This window comes from Sarcophilus harrisii, chromosome 2 (assembly GCF_902635505.1).
Source record: "Sarcophilus harrisii chromosome 2, mSarHar1.11, whole genome shotgun sequence".
NCBI classification, from domain to species: Eukaryota; Metazoa; Chordata; class Mammalia; order Dasyuromorphia; family Dasyuridae; genus Sarcophilus; species Sarcophilus harrisii.
In genome coordinates, this window is record NC_045427.1 from 178,997,177 (window position 1) to 179,020,543 (window position 23,367).

Below are 23,367 nucleotides of genomic sequence, written 5' to 3' on the forward strand. Positions count from 1 at the left end.
CTTAACAAGGGAGAAAAAGATTATCAGGTCTTTGAAGTCAGTATAAGGATAATGATAGGCATAGGGATTAGATCTTTGATTTCATTCATCTAGAGAAACTTCAGATAAGAATACTTTATTGATTCAAGCCAGCATCTCTTCTGTATCTTAGAAAGTTGCCTAGATCCTGGTCAGTATGTGTCAGAAGCAGGACATGGATCTAGTCTTCCCAGCTCTATAAAAATAATGTCAGTGTTGAGCATCTATGAAACACTCAACAGATTCTTGTTGATTAGATGACTGATGCTGCCTCGCAATTCATTCATTCATTCATTTTTAATTTAGATAATTTCATTTATTTATTTTTAAAACATATTACTTTATGAATCATCTTGGGAGAGAAAAATAAGAGCAAAAGGGAAAAAAACATAGGAGAGATTAAAAAATAGTAAAAAAGAAGTGAACACAGCATGTGTTGATTTGCAATCAGTTTCTTAATTCTTTTTTTCTGGAAGCAGATGGCATTTTCTGTCCAAAATCTATTGGGATTGCCTTGGATCACTGAATCACTGAGAAGAACCAAGTCTTTCATAGTTGATTATCATACATTTTAGGTGTTATTGTGTACAGTGTATTGCAGGTTCTGCTTGTTTCGCTCAGTATCATCAGTTCATGTAAATCTTTCCAGGCCTTTCTGAAATGATCTTGTTCATCATTTTTTATATAACAGTAATAGTCTATTATCTTCATATACTACAACTTGTTCAGTCATTCCCCAGTTGATGGACATCTACTCATTTTCCAGTTCTTTGCTACCACAAAAAGAGCTAGAGCAAACATGTGGGTCCTTTTCCCTGCTCCCTCACAATTTATTTGCCATCATCACAGACTCCATATTGAGATCCTAAAGCTAAACTTGCCTTTATTCACTCAAACCATTTTATCTTCTACTCTTGTTCCAACTACTATTGTAACAATCATTTGGACTCAAAGAAAAAGGCACAATTACCCTAGCAATTGTTCCAAGCACTATCTTGGGCAGCCTCAGAATCAGGGTAGCGTTTCAGTTAAGTTTGATCATAGATAACAGGTTTAAGCTATTAAGGGACCTTAGAAAAGTGCCTAGAAAAATAGCTTAAAGTCATAAAGATAGTAAGTAATGGAGCCAGAATTCAAGCCCAGGCCTTTGGACTTCAAATCCAATACTCTTTTCTCTAAACCACTTTATTTCCCAGTTGGACATCAGGTCTCTCTTTGATAGTTACCACTTCATCCAATTTCCTGTTGAACATTTGACAACAGTCAGTGAAATCAGTATTGCCAAATGTTTATGTTCTATCTTCTCCTTCTTCATCAGTATGGCTGCTAATAACTTTCTGCTTTTCTGCTAGAAGTTCAAAAACTCAAATCTAATTGTCTTTCAAGAACATAGTCACTGAATTGTTACACTATACACATTCTAACAATGTATAACTATTAAATTATAAGGATCAGCTATAATAAGGTAGTTACTGTTTTGGATCATTAGGGGAATAATAGTCTATTGTTAAATTTCCCAACAAATTCTCATGGTAAAGATGTATACCATTAGTATACTTTATATTTGAAAATAGTAGAATTATTGGATTTAGAGTAAGGGGAAAAAAAACACTTTAGAAATCATCTTATCCCACTCCTTTATTTTATGGATAAGAACAATAAGGCCTAGGAAGTGCCTTACCCAAAATAATACAGATAATAAATGGCAGAATTAATTTCAAACTGAGATCTTTTAATTACAAATCCAATATTCTCTTCATTAAACTACAAAAGCTTCCATTTCAGTTATACCTATTTAAGTAAATTCATATAAATCAGAAAGGCAATAGGACGTTTTGTACTTTTATCAAGAATAGTTGTATTAAAAGTGTTCCTTGTTCAGTTTTACTTCTATCAAAAGTAAAAATGTTTCTACTACTTCCTTTTACCATCCACAAAAAGAAAATAAGTTGCTTGCTATGCACCAAGTTTGACAAATTCCTTAATTCCTTCTGTCAGAGTCAAGAGTTTATTGCTGAGAACTTATAAGGGACTGGAGAATAGTGGTATGTGGAAAGGTCAGACTGTGGTAACAGTCAAGAAAGCATAATTTACCTTCCACATACTGAAAGGTGAGAGAAAATGTTAGCACAGTTGAATCCTGAATAGGGCTAAAAGATGTCCTTTCAGATCCTATTAATTCAGAGCCTATGCTCTTTTATTTGGATTAATCTTTATACCAGTTATAGTGAAAAAATTTGTTAAGAAAATTCCTAGAGAAGCAGCTAAGTGGCACAGTGGCTAGAACACCAGCCCTGTAGTCAGGAGGACCTGAGTTCAAATTTGATTTCAGACAATTAACACTGCCTAGTTATGTGACCCTGGGCAAGTCATTTAACCCCAATTGCCTCAGCAAAAAAAAAAAAAAAAAAAAAAAAAAAAAAAAAAAAAAAAAAAAAAAAAAAAAAGAAAGAAAGAAAGAAAGAAAGAAAAGAGAATATTCCTATAGAACAAAATTTTATGAGAAATGCAAAACTCTTGGAAGGAAGTAACAATGTTTATGGACTTAAAATGTACCCATTTACTTCTAAATTTGTAGATATTCATACTTAAGATGGAACAGAGATGATCTTGGGTTCTAAAAAACTATGCAAAATGAAGCATAAACTCTTGAAGGCTCTGACAAACTGGAAAAACTTTGAATATTATGTAACAACAGATGGTATTGGCTCTCTGAGGACCATCCTAGAGTTCAGAGAGGTTCGTAATTGTAAGGCTGGTCACATATTTTCAGCCAGACACAATAATCATTTTTGTGATACAAGTATAAAAACATTCCTCCTTCTCCAGGGAACTCTATGTCATCAGGTAAGCTCACTTAAATAAATGCAACTTCAAAGTGGAAGCTTTTGGGTATAATAGAGGGAATCCTGGATTTGCAGTTAGAAGATCAATTTGAATCCTGACTTTGGCACTGACTAGGTACATGATTTTAGTCCCTTTTCTCTGAGTGTCAAAGTTTCCTCATTTGTAAAATGGAGGAGTTGGACCTAGATGATTTCAAAGACTTTTTTTTCCAGCTCTCTGAATGTTGCAGTTTGCCATTAGGGAGAGAGCACCGATTCTGATAAAATAATTAATATGCTAACTACAAATGATTCTGATTTATTTGACGAAGCAGGTACCTTAAAGAATCCACTGTTTCCCTACATTTTGCTAGCCTAGTTTGATGTCCTACTCAAATATTCAAAGGGGTCTAAGATTTCATTGAGGTAGATTACATCATGTCTTCCCATAATTTACTACCACTCCCATAGTGAGAACACCCAACTTTCTGGGGTTCTTTTTCAATATCTCTTAATGTTGCAAGCATATGAGATACATACAGAATAGAAATCAGTCTTATTCTTGCCACATGACCAAATTATCTTCTTCTTTTTTTTTAATCATACATTTCTTTGAAGACTACAATGAGGCACTAGAGTAGGACTTTGTAAAGAAAATAATAAAATCATGTTTTTGTGACCTGTCTCCCAGGTTTCTCATTCCACAAAAGGTTTTGGCCCTCATATTCATGAAGAGAGTGAGGGGAGGGTCATCCTGACCTCAAAGAAGGGGATAAATTTTTTCTTATACTCATTGGCTCATTGACCTCACCCTGAACTAATGCTGGGAAAGATCTTTGAAATGTTATTCTCAAAGATATTATTAGGAATCACTCATATCTTGGGTCTTCCCAAAAAGTATAAAACAAGATTCTTCAAGAAAAGGCATTCATTTGTTAATATGGATATCAGGTATAGGAAAGCTATTTATTTCTTCTACCACAGAAAAGAGTTAAAACTCAAAGACTCAGAAATGCATGTTATGAAATTATACAAAAAACATAAAACAATGTTTTACTCATTATTTTCTCCCAGGAGAAAAAGACAACTTGTAAGACCTCAATACAGAGATTTCAATTTTACTTTAGATCTTTATTTCCTGAACAATTTGTAGTCTGGCTCTCTTGGCCTACTGGGAATAGGTTTAATTTTTATCCTTCAGTTATAAGATTCTCCTGGAAGAGGTGCTTTTCTTGTCAGAAGTGGTGTTATTGTGAAAGTCATAATAGTACTTATGTTTAGCAACCAGCACTTAAGTCAGAAACTCTTCAACTCAGTAGGGTTTTTCAGGATTGCTGACATCTGGCCTATGCTCATAAAGCAGGAAAGCTCCTAGGTTTACCTAGGCATGTATGTGTTCCTGTTACTATAACTATCATTGTTGCTGAATGCAATGAGGAGCCAGAACAGTTAAGTGGTATGATGGGAAGAAAGCAATGAATCTGGATCAGGAAGATCTGGATTAAAGTCCAGCATCAGACTTTTAGCAGCTGTGTAAATCTGGACAAGTTCTTAACTCTGCCTCAATATTTTTCATTTATAAAATGGGGATAATATTAGTATCTATCTCCCAAAATTGTTATGAGGGTAAAATGAGATTTTTCAAAGTCCTTTGTAAGCCTTAAAGTAGTACATGAATATTAGTTATCATCATCATTATCATCTACTTAATGACTAATTCAAAATAATTGATTTAGATAAGCTTTCAGTCTGAATTACTGAGGTTTTACTGTTTTTCAAATTGTTCTCCAAAATCACTTATTAGGGGCAGCTAGATGGTGCAGTGGATAGAGTACCAGCCCTGGATTCAGGAGGACCTGAGTTCAAATCTGATCTCAGACACTTTGACACTTCCTAGCTGTGTAATCTTGGGCAAGTCACTTAACTCTAATTGCCTCAGGGGAAAAAAAAAGGAAAAAGCAAAATCACTTATTAAATAAATCTTACAACATTAGAAAAAAATGCCACATATTACTGAGCCATTCATTCAGGGACCTACATAGTCCCTGTTGTATATTCAAGTACATGCCAAATTTAGGAGTTTCTCTGGCTTACAGTCTTTCCCCCCACCCCCATTTTAACTTAGAATTGTTTGCCTTCTAGAGGTATTGGTCCATATACTTCTAAAATGAGTCTATAGTTTTCTTTCTAATTCTGAGTCATCCTAAAAGCTTTGTCTCTGTGATCTGAAGTATTCAGTAATTAAAGACAGAATAAAGTCTTTTGTTTACCTGGAAAAATTCTTATTTGATTGATTCCATTGACTATCCTTAACCTATCACACAACCTATTCCTACTCCAAAAGTACTGGCAAGTACATTTAAATTCCCAGGAAGACCTTCAGCCAGGTTTTTTAGGCACCTTCCAGACAAGAGTCTGATCAAAAGCAAATCTAGAGGGGAGATTCTGAACTAGAATTTGTTACAGACCCATAATCACATTTCATGTCTTGGGCTCTGTTTCAATTTGTTTCTTCCTTCTATCACTGCCTTTAAAAAAAAAAAAATTGAAGGAAGACTCTCTGAAAACTATAAAATACTTGTTCAGATAAATGGTGGGAAACCAAATCTGTTTACTGGCTGCTTATCATTATTGTTTCAGTCATTCATCATAGTAAGAAGGTTTTTTAAAGACCAGATTGAAATAGGTCTCACAGACTTCTCAGTGCCCTCACTTCCTTTCAAGCTTCTGATCCATCTTCACCATCCTATTCCACATAGTTAGGAGCTAGTTTGAAGGGTCTCAGCAACTCTAACCCACTCCTGGATATATTTAGCAAATTTGGGGAGGTTATAAGCCGCCCCTTTCTCCAGTCCCAGGCTGCTCTGGTCTTACATTCTTTATTCAAATGAGAGTTTCTGAATGTTAACTAGATACCTTCAGTTGACCAGGACTTTAGAAGTCAAATAGCTCAACTTCCATCAATTTACAGATGATGAAACAGGTCAGGAATAAAATGATTTTTCCCTTTGAAAATGACCTGCATGGGAGTCTGAAGGTACAGTCTCCAGAAGGGTCATCATTTTGTTGATTAAAAATGCCAGGATTTCAGAGTTTCAGAATTTGTTATACCTTATAACCTCTTTACCTTTGTTATTTTACTTCAGCAAGCACCAAGATCCATGCCTCTTTCAAAGCCATACAATATTCATCTTAAATATGTGTTTAATATACTTTTAATTAATTTTTCCCATTGTTTTGTTGCCAATCAAGTTAGACACTGAGATTTTGTATTTTCCATTTGGCACTTTTAATATAGATTGTTTGAGAATATTAAGTTTAGCCTTATTACTAATATATTGACAGGAAAGAAGTTTCAGTTCTCTAAAGAATCTCTAAAGCATGATTAGTATTTCCTAGTTTTAAAATGATGTTAACATTGTAGCAGAAAATAAATCAGTGAATTTAGAACTGAACTGAATAAATCTGCTTGAAACATTTTAATCCATGTTGCCTCTGAATAAAATGCCAACCCTTCAGCTTCTACAATCTGCCTCCTTCTTTCTACTCCTTATACTAATCCTTTAGGGTATTCTCCATAGTAGCCAAACTGACCAAATTGGACATGCCATCTTCCATCTCCAAGCCTCTGAAGAGGTTAACTGCCCATATTAGAGTTAAGAGGCTACAGAAAAGAGATCCCCACCTTCTCCATAGCCCTGCCTGCTTTTTCTAGCATGGAATTCTTAAGCTAGGAAAACTTCTGCAAACTTTGCCCTGAATGGGGATAGGAAAGGTAACAGGAGTCCCTATCTCCTCCCTGACCTTCACCTGGAGGGCAGTGGGGTTGGGTTATGTCTGCTTCTTACTATGGTGAAGCCCTGTTCCTGGACCATCTCTGGCACAATGTAGACAAGACCTCTTCTAATCCCCAAGGAATCCTCCAACATAATCAGGGCATCACTCCTGATTCAGCTACCATATTTCCTTTTATTTGCTTCTGCTTGACCTCTTTGGGTCTCACAAAATACACCATTTCCACCGGCAAAGATAAATCTCAAGAATGGATATGAAACAGTCCAATCTCCTGTCTTCTTCAGTGAACTTTCCAATATTCTCCCTGAACTTATTGCCCAGTGGTTAGCATATTCTAAATATTTTATACTCATTAGTAATTCTAAATTCCTAATTGCCAATGTCCAAACCTGGTTCTCTATGCTCAATTTTCTTACACCTATCTACATCAACCACATTATTCCCCTCTCCCTGAGGGTCCTCCTCCAGATTTTCTTGACCCTGCTACTGTGCTTTCTGGAATGCCTGCTTCATATTGAATAAACTCCTTTTCATCTTCAACTTCTTTCTTTATCACTTCTTCAATCTTTCGAATGACTTAAATATGGCCTCTTCCTAACAACACTGATTTCCTTACTGCCCTTCCCATTGTACTGGTCTCACTCTTCATCATACCATCTAATTCATAGGCTGTGGTGAGGGAGCTGCTTTCCATTGCTACTTCCTGACCTTCCCTCAAGTTCCTTCAGTAAACCTTTTTCTTTGAGGTTTATGTTATCTAAATGTCACCCAATTCAGATCATAATCTATAAATCCTAATCAACATCATGATTTAAAAACCATCCACCCTACCCCTTAGGAAGTTACCCCTCTTATTCAATGAGTTCAGAGTCTGACGCATAGTACTTCTCTCCTCTTTATCTCATCCTCTCATATTAGTGGATTTCAAAAAACATATTGATACCCTTTCAAATAGCCTAACTTTCTAGTTTCTCAATTTACTCAGTTCCCATGACCTATTCCTCTACTCTGTCTCAGCTATCTGCAGAAATGTGATCTTGTAGTTACTCACAAATGTTCCCCTTCATGTTTATGAACTTCAAAATTCTGTAACCTGTTTCTCTGTGCCTTATGATTTCCTACCCCTAGTCTTCACCTTCATTGTGACATCTATTCCCTTCAATACTCAATTTTTCCTAGGCCATACCTACACTCATTACACTCTCTTCCTTTTGTTTTGTTGGCCAACTCAACTCTATACTATACTCCACCTTTGATTTCTTTATGTCCTTATCTAATTGCTGACCCTTTCAAGTCAAACCCCAATCACAGATTAATTTTCCTTGATATTTAATTTTATTTTTATTTATTTTATTATTTATTTTAATTTATTATTATTATTATTTATTTATTTAATTTTAATTTTATTCCTTAATATTTCCTTGACTCTGGCCTTTCGATTTGTTAAGGCAACTCTTTAAAGTACACCTTTATCTTCATTCCTTCCCAATTTCACCAGTATATTTCACACTCTGTCATCTTCACTCACTAATCTTCAATCTTTTCCCATCTTTCTCTGCTGCCTATTATAAACCCGTGTTTCCTCCTTTTTTAATGAAATACTTGTTTGGACTGAGTTTTTGCTAGCTATTATATGATATCATTCCTCACTATTTTTTTCTGAAATCAGCCTGCTCATCATCACTTCTTATAGCTTGTGTTAGTATTCCATTAGAATACTAATATTCTAATATATTTTTCTATACCCAATAAATCGATGAGCATCTCCTCAATTTCCAATTCTTTGTCACTACAAAAAGAATTGGTATAAATATTTTTATACCAATTCTTTGTCACTACAAAAAGAATTGGTATAAATATTTTTATACAAATAGGTCTTCTTCCTTCCCCAACCAAAAAAAAATTTTTTTTAATTTCTTTTGGTATAGGAACCTAGTAGTGCTATTTTTGTATCAAAGGGTATATAGTTTTATAGCCTTTTGGGCATAGTTCCAAATTGTTTTCCAGAATGGTTAGATAAGTACACAACTTCACCAGCAATGTATTAGTGCCCAATTTTCCTACATTTCCTCTGATATTTACTATGTCCCTTTTCTGTTACATTAGGCAATCTGATAGATATGAGGTGGTACCTCAGAGTTGTTTTGAGTTTGTAATCAATAGTGATTTAGAGCATTTTTCATATGACTAGAGATAGCTTTGATTTATTAATTTGAAAACTACTTTTCATATCTTTTGACCATTCATCAATTAGAGATTTGTATTCTTATAAATTTGAATGATTTCTCTAGAAATTTGAGAAATAAGGCCTTTATCATAGACTCTTACTATAAAAATCTCTTCCTACATTTCTGCTTTCCTTCTAATCTTGGTTTTGTTTCTATAAAAACTTCTAATTTAATTTCATATAATCAAAATTATTCATTATATATCTAGTAATGTTCTCTATATCTTGTTTGGTTATAAATGCTTCCCTTTTCCATAGATCTGACAACTATTTCTTTTTTTTTTCAAGTTCACTTTTTTCTTTTAATTAAAGCTTTTTATTTTCAAAACATATGCATGGATAATTTTTCAATATTGTTCTTTGCAAAATCTGGTGTTTCAATTCCCCCCCCCCCCTTTTCCTTAACCTCTCCTCTAGATGGCAAGTAGTACAATATATGTTAAACATGGCAGAAGTAGAAATATATGTCAAATCCAATATATGCATAGATAATTTTTTTTTTCTTTTTGTTGAGACAATTAGGGTTAAGTGACTTGCCCAAGGTCACATAGCTAGAAAGTGTTTAGTATCTGAGACCAGATTTGAACCCAGGTCCTCCTGACTTCAGGGCTGATGTTCTATCTACTGCATCACCTAGCTGACCCAATGCATACATATTTATATAATTATCTTGCTGCACAAGAAAAATCAAATCAAATAGGAAAAAAATGAGAAAGAAAATAAAATGCAAAGAAACAACAATAAAAAGAGTGAAAATACTATGTTGTGAACCACATTTAGTTCCCACAGTCCTCTCTCTGGTTGTATATGGCTCTCTTTATCACAAGATCTTTCGAGATGGTCTGAATCATCTCACTGTTGAAGAGAGCCACATCCATCAGAATTGATCATCATATAGTCTTCTTCTTGCCATGTACAATGATCTCCTGCTCATTTCACTCAGCATCAGTTCATGTTGGTCTCTCCAGGCCTCTCTGAAATCATCCTGCTGGTCATTTCTTATAGAACAATAATATTCCATAATATTCATATATCACAATTTATTCAGCCATTCTCCAATTGATGGGCATCCACTCAAATTTCCAGTTTCTGGCCACTACAGAGAGGGCTGCCACAAACATTTTTGCACATGTGGATCCCTTTCCCTTCTTTAAGATCTCTTTGGGATATAAACCCAGTAGTAACACTGCTGGACCAAAGAGTATGCACAGTTTGGTAACTTTTTGAGCATAATTCCAGATTGCTCTGCAAAATGGTTGGGTCTGTTCAAAACTCCACCAATAATGCATCAGTGTCCCAGTTTTCCCACATCCCCTCCGACATTCAGCATTATCTTTTCCTGTCATCTTAGCCAATCTGACAGGTATGTAGTGGTATCTCAGAGTTGTTTTAATTTGCATTTCTCTGATCAATAGTGATTTAGAGCACCTTTTCATAGACACTACTGTCTTTCAGATTGGAGGCCTAATAGCTGATCTACTATGGCAGTAGCTGCTGCACCAGGACCATGGGGCCTCATTTGCTAACCTGTGTTGGGCTGAGAGTCTCCTGCTGGCTTGCCTAAACAGTACCAGCACTGGACCTGAAGTTCTTCTAATTTGTCTTGGGAGAGTCAATTATTTCATTCTATTCTTTTGTGGATTCTTCTGCTCCAGAATTCATTTTGAAGAGTTATTTAAAGTTGTTTGAAGGAAATTTGGAAGAGCTCAGGCAAGTACCTGAATTTTCCCACCCCATTGACTTTGCCCCCTTGCAATTTTACTTTTGATCACTCTCTGCAACATTTGACTTTGTTAGTTAATTTCTCTTTCTGGACACTGTCTTTTCAAGGTTTTCATGACACTCCTGACTTCTGAGTCTCTTCCTGTCCGATCACTCTCCAGTCAGCCAGTCAATCTTTACTTTTTATAATTTTTCCTTCTAGAATCGATTTATGTCTCACCAACCCTTCTGAGGATTTTCCTAATCCACCAATCCTTAGTCATCTTTAATGTTTTCTCTCTTGAAATTATTTCATATTTACTTATCTGTGAACAAGTTTTGTCCCCTGCCTCCCATAACAATGTAAATTCCTATGCCCAAAAGGCTACAAAACTGTGCATACTCTTTGATCCAACACTTTTGTGTCTATATCTCAAAGAAATCATAAAGGAGGGAAAAGGACCCATGTGTACAAAAAATGTTTGTGGCAGCTATTTTTGTGCTAACAAAAAATTGGAAAATGAGTAGATGTCCATCTACTCATGGACTGAATAAATTATGGCATATAAAAGTAATGGAATAGTTTTCTTTTATAATAAATGATGAACAAACTGACTTTAGAAAGTCCTGGTAAGATTTACATTAACTGATGCTGAATGAAACAAGCACAACCAAGAATACATTTTACACAGCAACAGCAAGATTGTGCAATGATCAGCTATGACAGACTTGGTTCTTTTCAGTTGTTCAATGATCCAAGGCAATCCTAATAAATTTTGGATTGAAAATGACAACTGTATCCAGAAAGAAAAGTATGGACATTGATTGCAAATCAACACATATTATGTTCACTTTTTTTTTCTTTTTCTTCTGTTTGTTTTTTTCTCTCATGGTTATTCCCTATTTAAAAAGGAAAAAATTGAATATACAGGTATAATAATAATAAAAAAAGAGTTGTTTTTATGTGAAACTGAAGAGGGGATTAATTAATTAATTTTTAAAATATATAAATTCCTTGAATATAAGAATTATTTGCCTTCTGTATTCCCAGTACCTATCAGAAGGCCTTGTACATATTAAGTACATAAATGTTAGTTGATTTAAATATGGCAACAAGGAGGAGATGTGGGAAAACTGGGACACTGATACATTATTGGTGGAATTGTGAATACATCCAGCCATTCTAAGAGAGCAATTTGGAACTATGCTCAAAAAGTTATCAAACTGTGCATACCCTTTGATCCAGCAGTGTTACTACTGGGCTTATATCCCAAAGAGATATTAAAGAAGGGAAAGGGACCTGTATGTGCAAGAATGTTTGTGGCAGCTCTTTTTGTAGTGGCCAGAAACTGGAAACTGAGGGGATGCCCATCAATTGGAGAATGGCTGAATAAACTGTGCTATATGAATGTTATGGAATATTATTGTTATGTAAGAAATAACCAGCAGGATGATTTCAGAAAGGCCTGGAGAGACTTACATGAAGTGATGCTGAGTGAAATGAGCAGGACCAGGAGATCATTACATACTTCAACAACAATACTATATGATGATCAATTCTGATGCACCTGGCCATCTTCAACAATGAGATAAACCAAATCAATTCCAACAGAGCAGTAATGAACTGAACCAGTTACACCCAGCGAAAGAACTCTGGGAGATAACTATGAACCACTACATAGAATTCCCAATCCCTCTATTTTTGTCTGCCTGCATTTTTGATTTCCTTCACAGGCTAATTGTACACTATTTCAGAGTCTGATTCTTTTTGTACAGCAAAATAGCTGTTTGGACATGTATACATATATTGTATTTAACTTATATTTCAACATATTTAACATGTATTGGTCAACCTGCCATCTGGGGGAAAGGGTGGGTAGAAGGAGGGGAAAAGTTGGAACAAAAGATTTTGCAATTGTCAGTGATGAAAAAATACCCATGCATATATATTGTAAATAAAAAGCTACAATATAATAAAAAAAAGAAAAAAATGTATGGCAACAACTATTTAATATCCATTTGTATGGAGTTTGAGAATTATTGCTGTTTTACATCTAAATATGCTAGACTTTAGAAGTCATCTAATTCAGTTTCTTAGGTTTTTTTCTAACTTTTTTGATGCCTTTTCTTTTCCCCAATTCCTTACAGTTTTAATCTTCTCCTATAACAAGAAAAACAATTACATAAAACACCTCCAACTGTGATTACCACTGACAACATGTATAAGAATTATATATCAATAATTTGCCATTTTAAAACTCTGTACACGTAAAATTTAATCAATATTTATTGTGCCTACACATACCCAACACTGTTCTTGGGATACAAATATGCAAAAAGAAAGACTATTTCTGCCTTCCAGGAGTATACAAATAGGGAGCGGGAGGAAGACAACACACAAAAGAAAACTGAAAGGGGCTATGGGAGGTATCTGACCCAGAGACATGGTGGAAAAATCAGAGAACTCTCAAAATAGTTTAGCTGGGTGGGATATGGGGAGATGTTGTCCTGAGATCCTTCCTTAAATGGAGGTTTTAGAGTTTATGTCTCTACCTTCCAATCAGAAGGCTAAAGATTTATGATGTACTATGAGTATTAAAGCTGGCTTGATGTTACAGGATGAAGAAGTTTCCCAAAGATGAAATTCTTGGGAGATAGATTGGAAGAGTCAATGATCAGAATATTTTTGGGGAGGAATAGAGTGAAAGGAAAGAGACAAGAAAAAAGTGGGAGTAGAATAGAGGAAAATGCATAATTAATAATCTTAATTGTGAATGTGAGAGCTACAAACTCACCCATAAAATGGAAACAGCTAACAGTATGAATTACATGATTTAGACAAAGGATGAACCTGTCAAATCTATGAACAAGGAAAGACTTTACGACCAAACAAGAGACAGAAAGCCTAACAAGACATAAAAGTGGTCATTTTGATTACGCTAAATTAAAAAAGATTTTGCACAAACAAAACCAATGCAACTAAAATTAGAAGGAAACCAGAAAATTAGGCAAGAGGGGGCAGAATTTAATAGCTCAAATATATAGAGAACTGAATAAAATTGATAAAATACAAGTCTTTATCCAATTGATAAATGGATAGTATGAATGATGAATAGTAGTTTTCAAATTAAGAAATCAAAGCTATCTACTGTTATATTTAAAAAATGTTCTTAATGACTTCTGATTAGAGAAATTGAAGTTAAAACAACTTTGAGATACCTACTGACATCTTTAAGACTGGCTAATAATGACATAAAAAGAAAATGACAAATGTTGGGAGAATATGGGAAAATTGGTATATTAATGTAATGTTGGTGAAATTGTGAAGTGATCCAAGCTTTTTGGAGAGCAATTTGTTACTATGCTCAAAGGCTATAAAACTGCCTAACCTTTGACCCAGCAATACTATTACTAGGTCTATATCTCAAAAGAGATTAAAGAAAAAGGAGAAGGATCTCTATGTACAAAAGTATTTATAGCATCTTTTTTTGTGGTGGCAAAGAATTGTAAATTAAGGGGATGTCCATTAATTGGGGAATGGCTAACAAGCTGTGATATATGATTGTGGTGGAATACTATTATAATAAATGAGAAGCAGGTGAATTTCAGAAAAACCTGGAAAGATTTACATAAACTGCTGCAAAGTAAAGTGAGCAAAACCAGGGGAACATTGTACACAGTAATAGCAAAATTGTAAAATGATCAACTGTGAATGACTTAAATATTCTCAGTAATACAATGATCTAAGACAATTCAGAGGAACTTATGATGGAAAATGCTATACACCTCCAGAGTAAGAACTGATGGAGTCTGAATGCAGATCAAAGCATACTTTTTAAACTTTATTTTTCTTGTTTTTTTTTTAATTTTTGTTTTGTGTTTTCTTTTGTAACATGACTAATATGAAAATATATTTTTCATGACTACTCATGTATGAGCCATATCAAATTATATGCCTTCTCAATGAAGAGGGAGGGGAGAGAGAGAGAATTTGGAACTCAGAATTTTAAAAATATAAAAATTATTTTTATATGCAGTTGAAAAATTTTTTTAAAAATTTGAAAAGGAAAAAAGTAAAGTGTAAACTATATGTAAATCAACATGCTAGTAACTGAAATAGCATGTGAAATGTTTTGCAAACCTCAGAGCAATATATATATGTGTGTGTGCTTGTGTGTATACATATACACATATATATAGGTATATGAATAAAAATAATTTTGTAGATAATGAAAGGAATATTTCTTGGTCATTCTATTAAATTCAAGTCAAGAAAAATTTATTAAAAGTGCCTACTATGTGTAAATGAGTATGCAAGGCTTTGAGTCAGATAAAAAGTTTGGATAAAATCTTAACTCTGGAAAGCTGCTGAGATCCTAATTTTTAACAGTCAAACCAAAAAAATAATGCCTTAAAAGAATTTGTAATAAAGTCCTCAAAAAAGATTTCATTTATTTTAATGTGATTGAAGGGGGAAAGAGAAACAAGAACAAGAATTCAGTTCTCTGGTGATGGAATTTACCTTTTGAAATAGAAGAGAAACATGTATGTGTTGAAAAGAAAAATGTCCCTGCTCCTAAATGAAAAATATAAATCCCATAAAGAGGGAACAGCTGGTCATCGGACTATTAACCTTTTGCCTATGCATCTTTGTTTCTTTTCTTGTTTCTAAGAATCTTTATTTTTCTTGGACTGAAGTGACCAGCATGTTATCTAAATTACTCTTTTCCCAAATCTTTAAAGTCTTTCTGAAACCAAGTTCTACATTTAAGTTATTTTTTCTATATTCAATTCTGTCTCCCTAGCCTTAGAATCAAAGTTTCTCCAAAGATAGGTGTTGGGGTGAGAAAGCTACTCCTCATTTAGATATTCTTAACCCAGAAAAAAATCACCTCTATTTTAGTATGCTCCTAAGATTTGCATTTTTCACAAGGAATTCTTTTATCTACATAGAAAAGGGCTTAATATTGAATCTAAGAGTTGGAAAGAAAGGTGAAGTCATTTAGGCCAGTAACCTGAACTACCAGAATGATGTTCCTAAACCCTAGTCTCTAAGTCATTCCTTATTCAAAAAGGTTTTTTTTTGCCCTAGAATAAAAAAAAAAAAAGTTTGGGCATGTAAAGCTCCCCATAATCTGGCTCCACTTTACCTTTCTAGATATATTACATATTACTTTAGTCCTCTTCATGCATTTTATGATTCAGCCAATCTGGCTAATTTGTTGTTCCTCACACATGACATCCCATTTTCTCTCTGCATGTCTCTACAGGATTGTCACCTATACCTGTAAAAGACCTCTTCACTTCTGTCTCTTAGACTCATTTGTTATCTTCAGGTCATGTCACCTCCAACTTGGGTCCTTTTCTAAATCTCCCAGTTGCTGGTTTTCTCCCTTCCTACCATTACTTTGAATTTATTTGAATTTGTATCTACTCTGCTGCCTAGGGTTTCCCTAAATAGGTGTACACATTCCTTTAGGGAAAGGACTATATTCCCAGTGCCCATTCCAGTGACAGTCACATAGTACATTTTAAATAAATGTTGGTTCTTGATTGATTGAAGTAGAACCTCCTGTTGTTATTATTGACAAGTGATTATGAAACTTTTGCCAGGATACCTCCAGAGGATTTCCATTCCATTCTCAGATAGCTCTAAATGCTAAGCAGTTTTTCTTAACATGATCTAAATTTTTATCTTGAGTATTTTTATGCATTGCTTCTATTTCTGAACAAATAATCCAAAGTCTATGTCTTTTCCACTTGTTCTTTTAAAGTTTTCTTCATCTCCAAATTAAACATTCATAGTTCCTTTTATTGATCCTTAGATCAGTAGATTTTTAAAGCTGGAAAGAACCTTAGATACCAACCTCCTCATCTTACAGATGAGGGAACTGTAGACCAAAGGGTTTAAATAACTTTTTATTTGTAATATAGATAGTGAAGAGCCAGGGCAAGATGTGATCATTTCTTGGAAAATTCCAACTATATTACTTTTCAACTATATTACATTTTCTCATATAGAAAGATCTCAGCTACTTTCAACAATATATTTGTCTGCTGATCATGGACCAGCCCACCTAATTTTTAAAAGTTTTTGATTCTTTTGTTTTATATATCATCATAGCTACCCCCATTTCCCTACCTCCTTCTCTTTCCAGAAAGCAATTCTGTGAAACAAATTGTATTTTTTGAGAGAAAAAATAAGCATATCTTATCAATACATTACTTGTGGACTTCCTACCTCCAAGAAGGATTGAATTGAACATATCTTCTCATACCTTTTCATGCAAGTCATGATTGATTTTTATAATTTTGTTATTACATTCATTTTTTATTTTTTGGAGTGTAGTTTCCATTTACATTCTAGTCGTCATTGTGTATAGTTTTTTTTAAAACTCTGCTTACTTTATTCAGTATCACTTCATGTACTCTTTCCATGCTTCTTAGTGTTTATTACATACATAATTTCTTACAACATAGTAATATTCCATTATATCCATGTACCATAATTTGTTTAGCCATTGCTTATATAGTAGGTATTTACTTTCTAGTTCTTTGCTACACAAAAAAGTATTCATATAAATATGTATACGTGTATATGCATATATATATGTTCATTCTATCTATCTATCCATCTATCCATTTGTGAGGCTGGACTTTTTTTTTTTTTTTTGGTCTTTTTATCCCAGTTACTAATACAGTGCTATATATATTGAAGGCACTTGATAAATACATATTTGTATGAATTAAATACCTATATTTCTCTCATATACATAATTCTGTTTAGATATAAATGAGAGCTGACTCATTTTAAATAAGAGGAGAATACAGTTGGCATTAATATTCATTTGGAATGGAAACATTGATCTGGAAGTAGATAGGCCAATATAAAATATTAAAGTGACAGTTTGCTAAGAATAAAAGTAAATTAGCAGAAAGAATTCAGTAATTGACAACATTCAATAAAAATGGCATGATATTCAATAGAAATATAAAAATGATAAAATCACAAAAATAATTGATTTTATAAAATCAATTTATAAAAATTTAAAAAAATTTAAAAAAGTTTAAAATCTGGGCAATATGCCCAAATTGTGATATCCAGTTGGATGGACAATCCATTAAATCCATCAAGATGACTATCTGGCATAATAACTGTCTTGATTTGGACAATAAATTTAATCCAGAATTGAGTAAAGAAAAAGCATGTTTCCATGATCCAAAGCTAAACTTACTACTTAAAAACAAAACAAAACAAAACAAAAACCTGTCTTTGTAACAAAATTTTTAACCATAAAGCATAGAATACAAATGCAGAATACTTAAAACTAAGGTGACCCAAAATTCTTTGATGTGAAATAATTTGAGTTTTTAAAAACAAGAGGGCCAAGTGTTTGATCTACAGCTGTATTCCAGTTGGCTTTTTAATAAATCTACATGGGGATTTTTATATTCACCAAGGGAATATTTAGAGTAACTGCTGTAAACTGCAAATAGACTTGATTTTACACTTTTCTTTAAGTACTGTAATTATGTTAGAACATAGCCACTTTGTGATTTCACATCAAAGAGAGCAAAGGAAGGGTCTCTCTCTCTCTCTGGTGCCTGATTCATAGCTCATCCTTCCCACCACCAGACCAGCTGCAACTTCATCACATTGGCAAACTCACGCTATTATAATTAGGGTTATTTCAGCATTTCCCTGAAAACCTTTCATTTCAGGTGTTTGTAAGCATACTTTAAACATTTCCACATTGTGGAGATTTGGTACAAAACATTTGCAAGCAGTCCTTGTTCTGTGAATGCAGGTTTCACCATGGAACATGAGGGACAAGTAAACCTATGGCCCAAATAGCCGTTGTGGTTAGCCCAGAGACACTTTAAAGGTCTAATTCCACTTTATAGATGAGGAAACTGAGATCCAAGGAGGAAATGGGATCTTGTCCAGCATAGAAATAGAGCTAGAATTCAAACTTGAGTTAATTCCTAATTAATTCCTAATCCAGTATTTCTGTCATTATATCAAATCTCCTACTTTTTAAAATGGTAGTACACTTGATTAACTAACAATCATGCTGCTTACAGATATATGTCTTTTCTACACTTTCCTCTTCTGGTTCAATACAAACTATATTCCACTTAGTTGCCAAAGTGATTTTCCTAAAGTAAATCTGAGTATGTAACCTGCTCCATTCTGTTCCCCAGTTCCTCAGTAAATTCCATAAGTCTATGACTTCAGGACCAAATTTAAAATCCTCTAATTGTCATTTAAGTCACTCAGATCCTGGCTCTTTCCTACTTTTCTAGTCTTCGTAATTTACTCCCTTCCAAGTACACTGGTCTATTTTTGTTCACACACGTAAACAAAATTTCAGCTCCCCATTTTCACCTGTTGACCCCAATGCCTGGATTATTTTTCCTCCTTACTTGCCCCTAACTCCTCTGGCTTCCTTCAAGATTTAGCTCATAGTGCAACTTTTTTCTGATCCCCACCTCTCTTTGCCCCCAACCTCTCAGTCTCTTTTAAGACTGCTTTTCATTTGTAATACATTTTTTGTGTTTATAGTGATTTGTACAATGTCTCTGCAATTAAAATGTAAGCTTCTTGAAAGCAGAAATCCTGCTTTTTTTTTTTTGGCCCTTGCACAGGCCCTGGCACATGGTGAATACTTAATAAAATGTTTATTGATGACTGATCCTCTACAGTATCTTTAGGTATTCGATGGAAATTTAGAAACATTTTATGATTTAATGATAACTCACATCAGCGTTTTTTTTTACAAGATTATAAATTTGTTTTCTCACAACTACCTGGGAAATGAGTGGTTAAAATGAAATTAAGATCTGTTAAGTCCCTACTACATGAGAGGCACTATACCAGGGTAAATAACATAAGATAAACTTGAAACTCTCTCTGCCCTTAAGAAACTTTCATTTTACTTGAGAGAAATCACATGTGCAGAAGGAAGAGATTGAGCATGGCAAAGAGGAGATCAGAGATCTAAAAACATATAAGAAGGGAGAAATAACTGGGAAGATCAAGTTAGGCTCCATAGGATAGGCAGAAACTGAGTTGAGTTTTAAAAGACAATTATCTCCATTTTATAGACTCAGAAATAGAGGGTCATTGAGCAAATACAGATGGACTCGGGGCCACTGAATCTTCCAACTATACTAATGCATGATCTCAACATTTATACCCTACGGTAGACAGCTAGATACGATGTGACAAGTGCTTTAGAAGTTGTCATATTACATGGTAAACTTTATTTTTTGGTTGATTGTGTATTTCTTATTGTTATGGTTATCTATAACACTTCACTAAAACTATGCGTTGCTTTGAAGATAAATCCCCCAAATCAGTCAGCTCATAAAAGTCTTTTACTAGTCTATAAAATTGTTTTTAAAGCTTGGCTCACACTTTCAAATATAGTGATATGTCAGGCATTTTGTGACTGTGGAAAAAATGATTTTGATTTATATTTCAGTTGATTGTTTTTGTTTTGTTTCTACCCAGTTGAATTTAGAGTTTAATTTCTTTCTATTTCATTATCTACCTCTATAACAACAAATACTCATTCTGTACATGAACTCCTTAAAGACATGCTTTGTATGCAAATATTCTTAAACATAAATGTTTTATTGATGTTTTTATTTTTAATATTGCTCTCATATTCCCATGACTCCTACCTTCATAGAACTCACCCTTATGTCACGGAGTAAAACCAATAACTATGCTATACCAATAACTACTCTGACAAACATGGCTTATTTTGCACTAGTAGACTGCCATCCTTCTACTAAGAAGAGAAACATGATTCACCCTCAGTTTTTGCAGACTTTTGAGTTAGTAAAGATGCAATCTTTCCATCAGTGACAGCCAGGAACAAAAACATCAAAGGCATTATAATTTGGGTAGGACAAAGCTAATCTGAGACCTGACCAGACAGAACCTTCCCTATATAACTTCCTTTTCTATAGTACTTAGTTTACAAAGAGCTTTCCTTAAAATAATCCTGTGAGGTCAGTAGGGCAAAAATTATCTTTTTACAAATTGGAAACTAAGGCTCAGAGCATCCAAATGACTTGCTCAGTCACAAAATAGAGCTAATCTAGTTCTTTTTGATTTCTTAGGTAGAGATATTCATTATGCTATAATATCTCTCATAGATGAGCTTGAGATCACCAAATTTCCTAACTTGACCAAGATGGTTTCATTTTTTTCTAGTAGGGCAAATATCACTGAAAGTTTCTCAGGAAGGGTTTCTCTAGAGCTCAGAAGATAAAATATCTAATTGCTAAAAACACAAACTGAAGATCTTATTGCTTTGTAGATGATCACATCTAGAGGAAGCTGTTGAAGGTAGTTTGGAAATGACAATAGCTTAATAAAGTGATCTTGTGGATATTCATGAAGTGATTCTTTGTGCTTGACTGTCTGAAACTCAGAACCTATTAGTTATGTATAAGGTCTATGCCTGTAATCTAAAGCTAATGCTGGCTGTATCTCCTGAGCTTGGGAGTTTGATGGTATGATGGGCTATGACTAGGTGCCATACTACAGTTGCTTCAATATGATGACACATCACTGTCCACCCATCCATTGCCATTTCTTCTATCCAGGATCAAGGATTATCAGATTGCTAAAGTCAGGCAGAAACAGACCAAGTTAATGTTCTCTTGCTGATCATTAATGGAATCAAAAACAAAACAACAAAAACTCAACTCAGAACCTGGAATTTTGGATCTAGGAAATTTTCTTTGAGCCTGAGAATCTAGAAGGCCAAAGGAAACCACTGGGGCAACAACTGTCTTTTAATCACAAATCATTTAGTAGTTGTGGGTAAGAAGGAGGAGTTAGATATCTTCCTCAGGCTCTTGTTCTGGCTCAGAAAGTTTCCTTACAAAATGAAATACGATCCAGTGTATTGCTATTCAGTTGTGTTCATTTTTTTGTGACAGCATTTGGGTTTTTCTTAGCAAAAATACTGGAGTGGTTTTCCATATCCTTTTCCAGATCATTTTACGGAAAAGAAAATTGAGGCAAAGCTTTAGAGATATTATTTTATTTGACCCTCATGGAAATGGAGGCTGAGAGAAGTTAAGTGATTTACTAAATGTCTCATGGCTGATATCAATGCTTAATATAATGGGCAGGGATTTGGAATTAACATCTGGATTCAAATCCTAGCTCTAAGGTACCTTTCAGCATGCTGTCTATGACCTCACCCTGTCAATAGATGTATTGATGTTCGAACTTCTCTTTGCTTCTACCACTCAAAGGTAAAAATGGGGAAGATTTTTACCTTAGCATCTGGGCTTTGATGTTCTAACTGTTCCCTACTCACCCACATTCAACATGATTTCTTCCTTCCAGTTGGTCTAGTGTTGTTCAGTACAAACTAACAGTTCTTTGGGTTTTTTGTTTTTTTTTTTTTTTTTTGACTAACTTTGATGGATTTAACAGCCTATATTCTAGGGAAGACCTATTCCCCTGTAGGTGAAATGAACTTAAAAGGACTCATGAATTAAGAGTTGGAAGTGAATTTAGTCATCATCAGGCCCAAGCCTTCATTTTTCCGAGATTGTAAGTAAATTGACTAAGGTCACAGAGTTCAGAATGCTTCTTCAATCTAGTTTATATTGTTCCTAAATACCCATCTATGGCTTTATTCTGGCTTCACCTACAACCCTGATCAGAGCTTTAATAGTAAGTTGGAATTCATTGATAAATTAACTAGCTTACCTCTTGGCCACATTAGAAAATTAGTAAAAAGTCTGATAATACCTCACAACTTCTTATTCCTATTAAGAGAAAAATCAACATACCATCTCAAAAAAGTAAAGAAGGGGAGGAGAGAGGAAATTCGGAATAGAAAAAATTTAAAAACGATTAAAAATTAATTTTACTTGTAATTGGGGAAAAATAAAATTTAAAAAAGAAGAAAAAATATCTAAGTTTCTAGCTTAGCTAAATTTAAATATTCTTTCTAAGTATATGCTCCCTTACTTTTTAATTTTTATTACTTCCTTCTACATTTTTTATGGTATAAACCAATCTACTCTCTGCTGACTATAGCTCTCTTCCCTCCCCCCAACATTCCCTGAAATTTCCTTCCTCTGTGCCTTTGTTCATTCTAATCCTAAATCTTAGAATACTCTCCCCTCCCTCTGTTGAATTCCTCAACATCTTTTCAAACCCAGTTGAAAATCAAACTTTTCCATGAAGTGTTCCATAATCTCCCAGAGTAAGGAATGACCTTTCTAGACCTCACAAAACATTTTGTACAAAACTAATGTACTTAATCATGCTATATTGTGTATTTCAATTATCCATGTTTGCATTTTCAAACCAGACCAACACGCATTTATTAAAAGGTTTACAATGTGCTAAAGGTTAAGGATACAAAGAATGGCATAAAGAGTCTCTTCCCTTAAAGAGTATGTATTCTAATGGAGGAGACAAAATGTAAATAATTAGGCTCCTAAAATATATATACAGAGTAGATAAAGGTAATTGAAATGAGAAGGAACTAGTAGCTATGGGAGTAGAAAAGTCCTCTTGCAAAAATACAGATTTTGAGCTGATACTTAAGGAAGCCAGTAAAACAGGGGCAGAGGTGATGTTGTAGAGCATGCTAGGGATGGGTGATAGCCAGGACAAGGTAAAGATTTGGAAGATTGAAAATTCTGTCTAAAGAATTGTATATGAGTTAATATAACTGAATAATAATGTATGGAGGGTAGTAGGGTAAAAGAAGCCTGGAAAGGTAAAAAGGATCCAAGCTATATAGAAAGAGC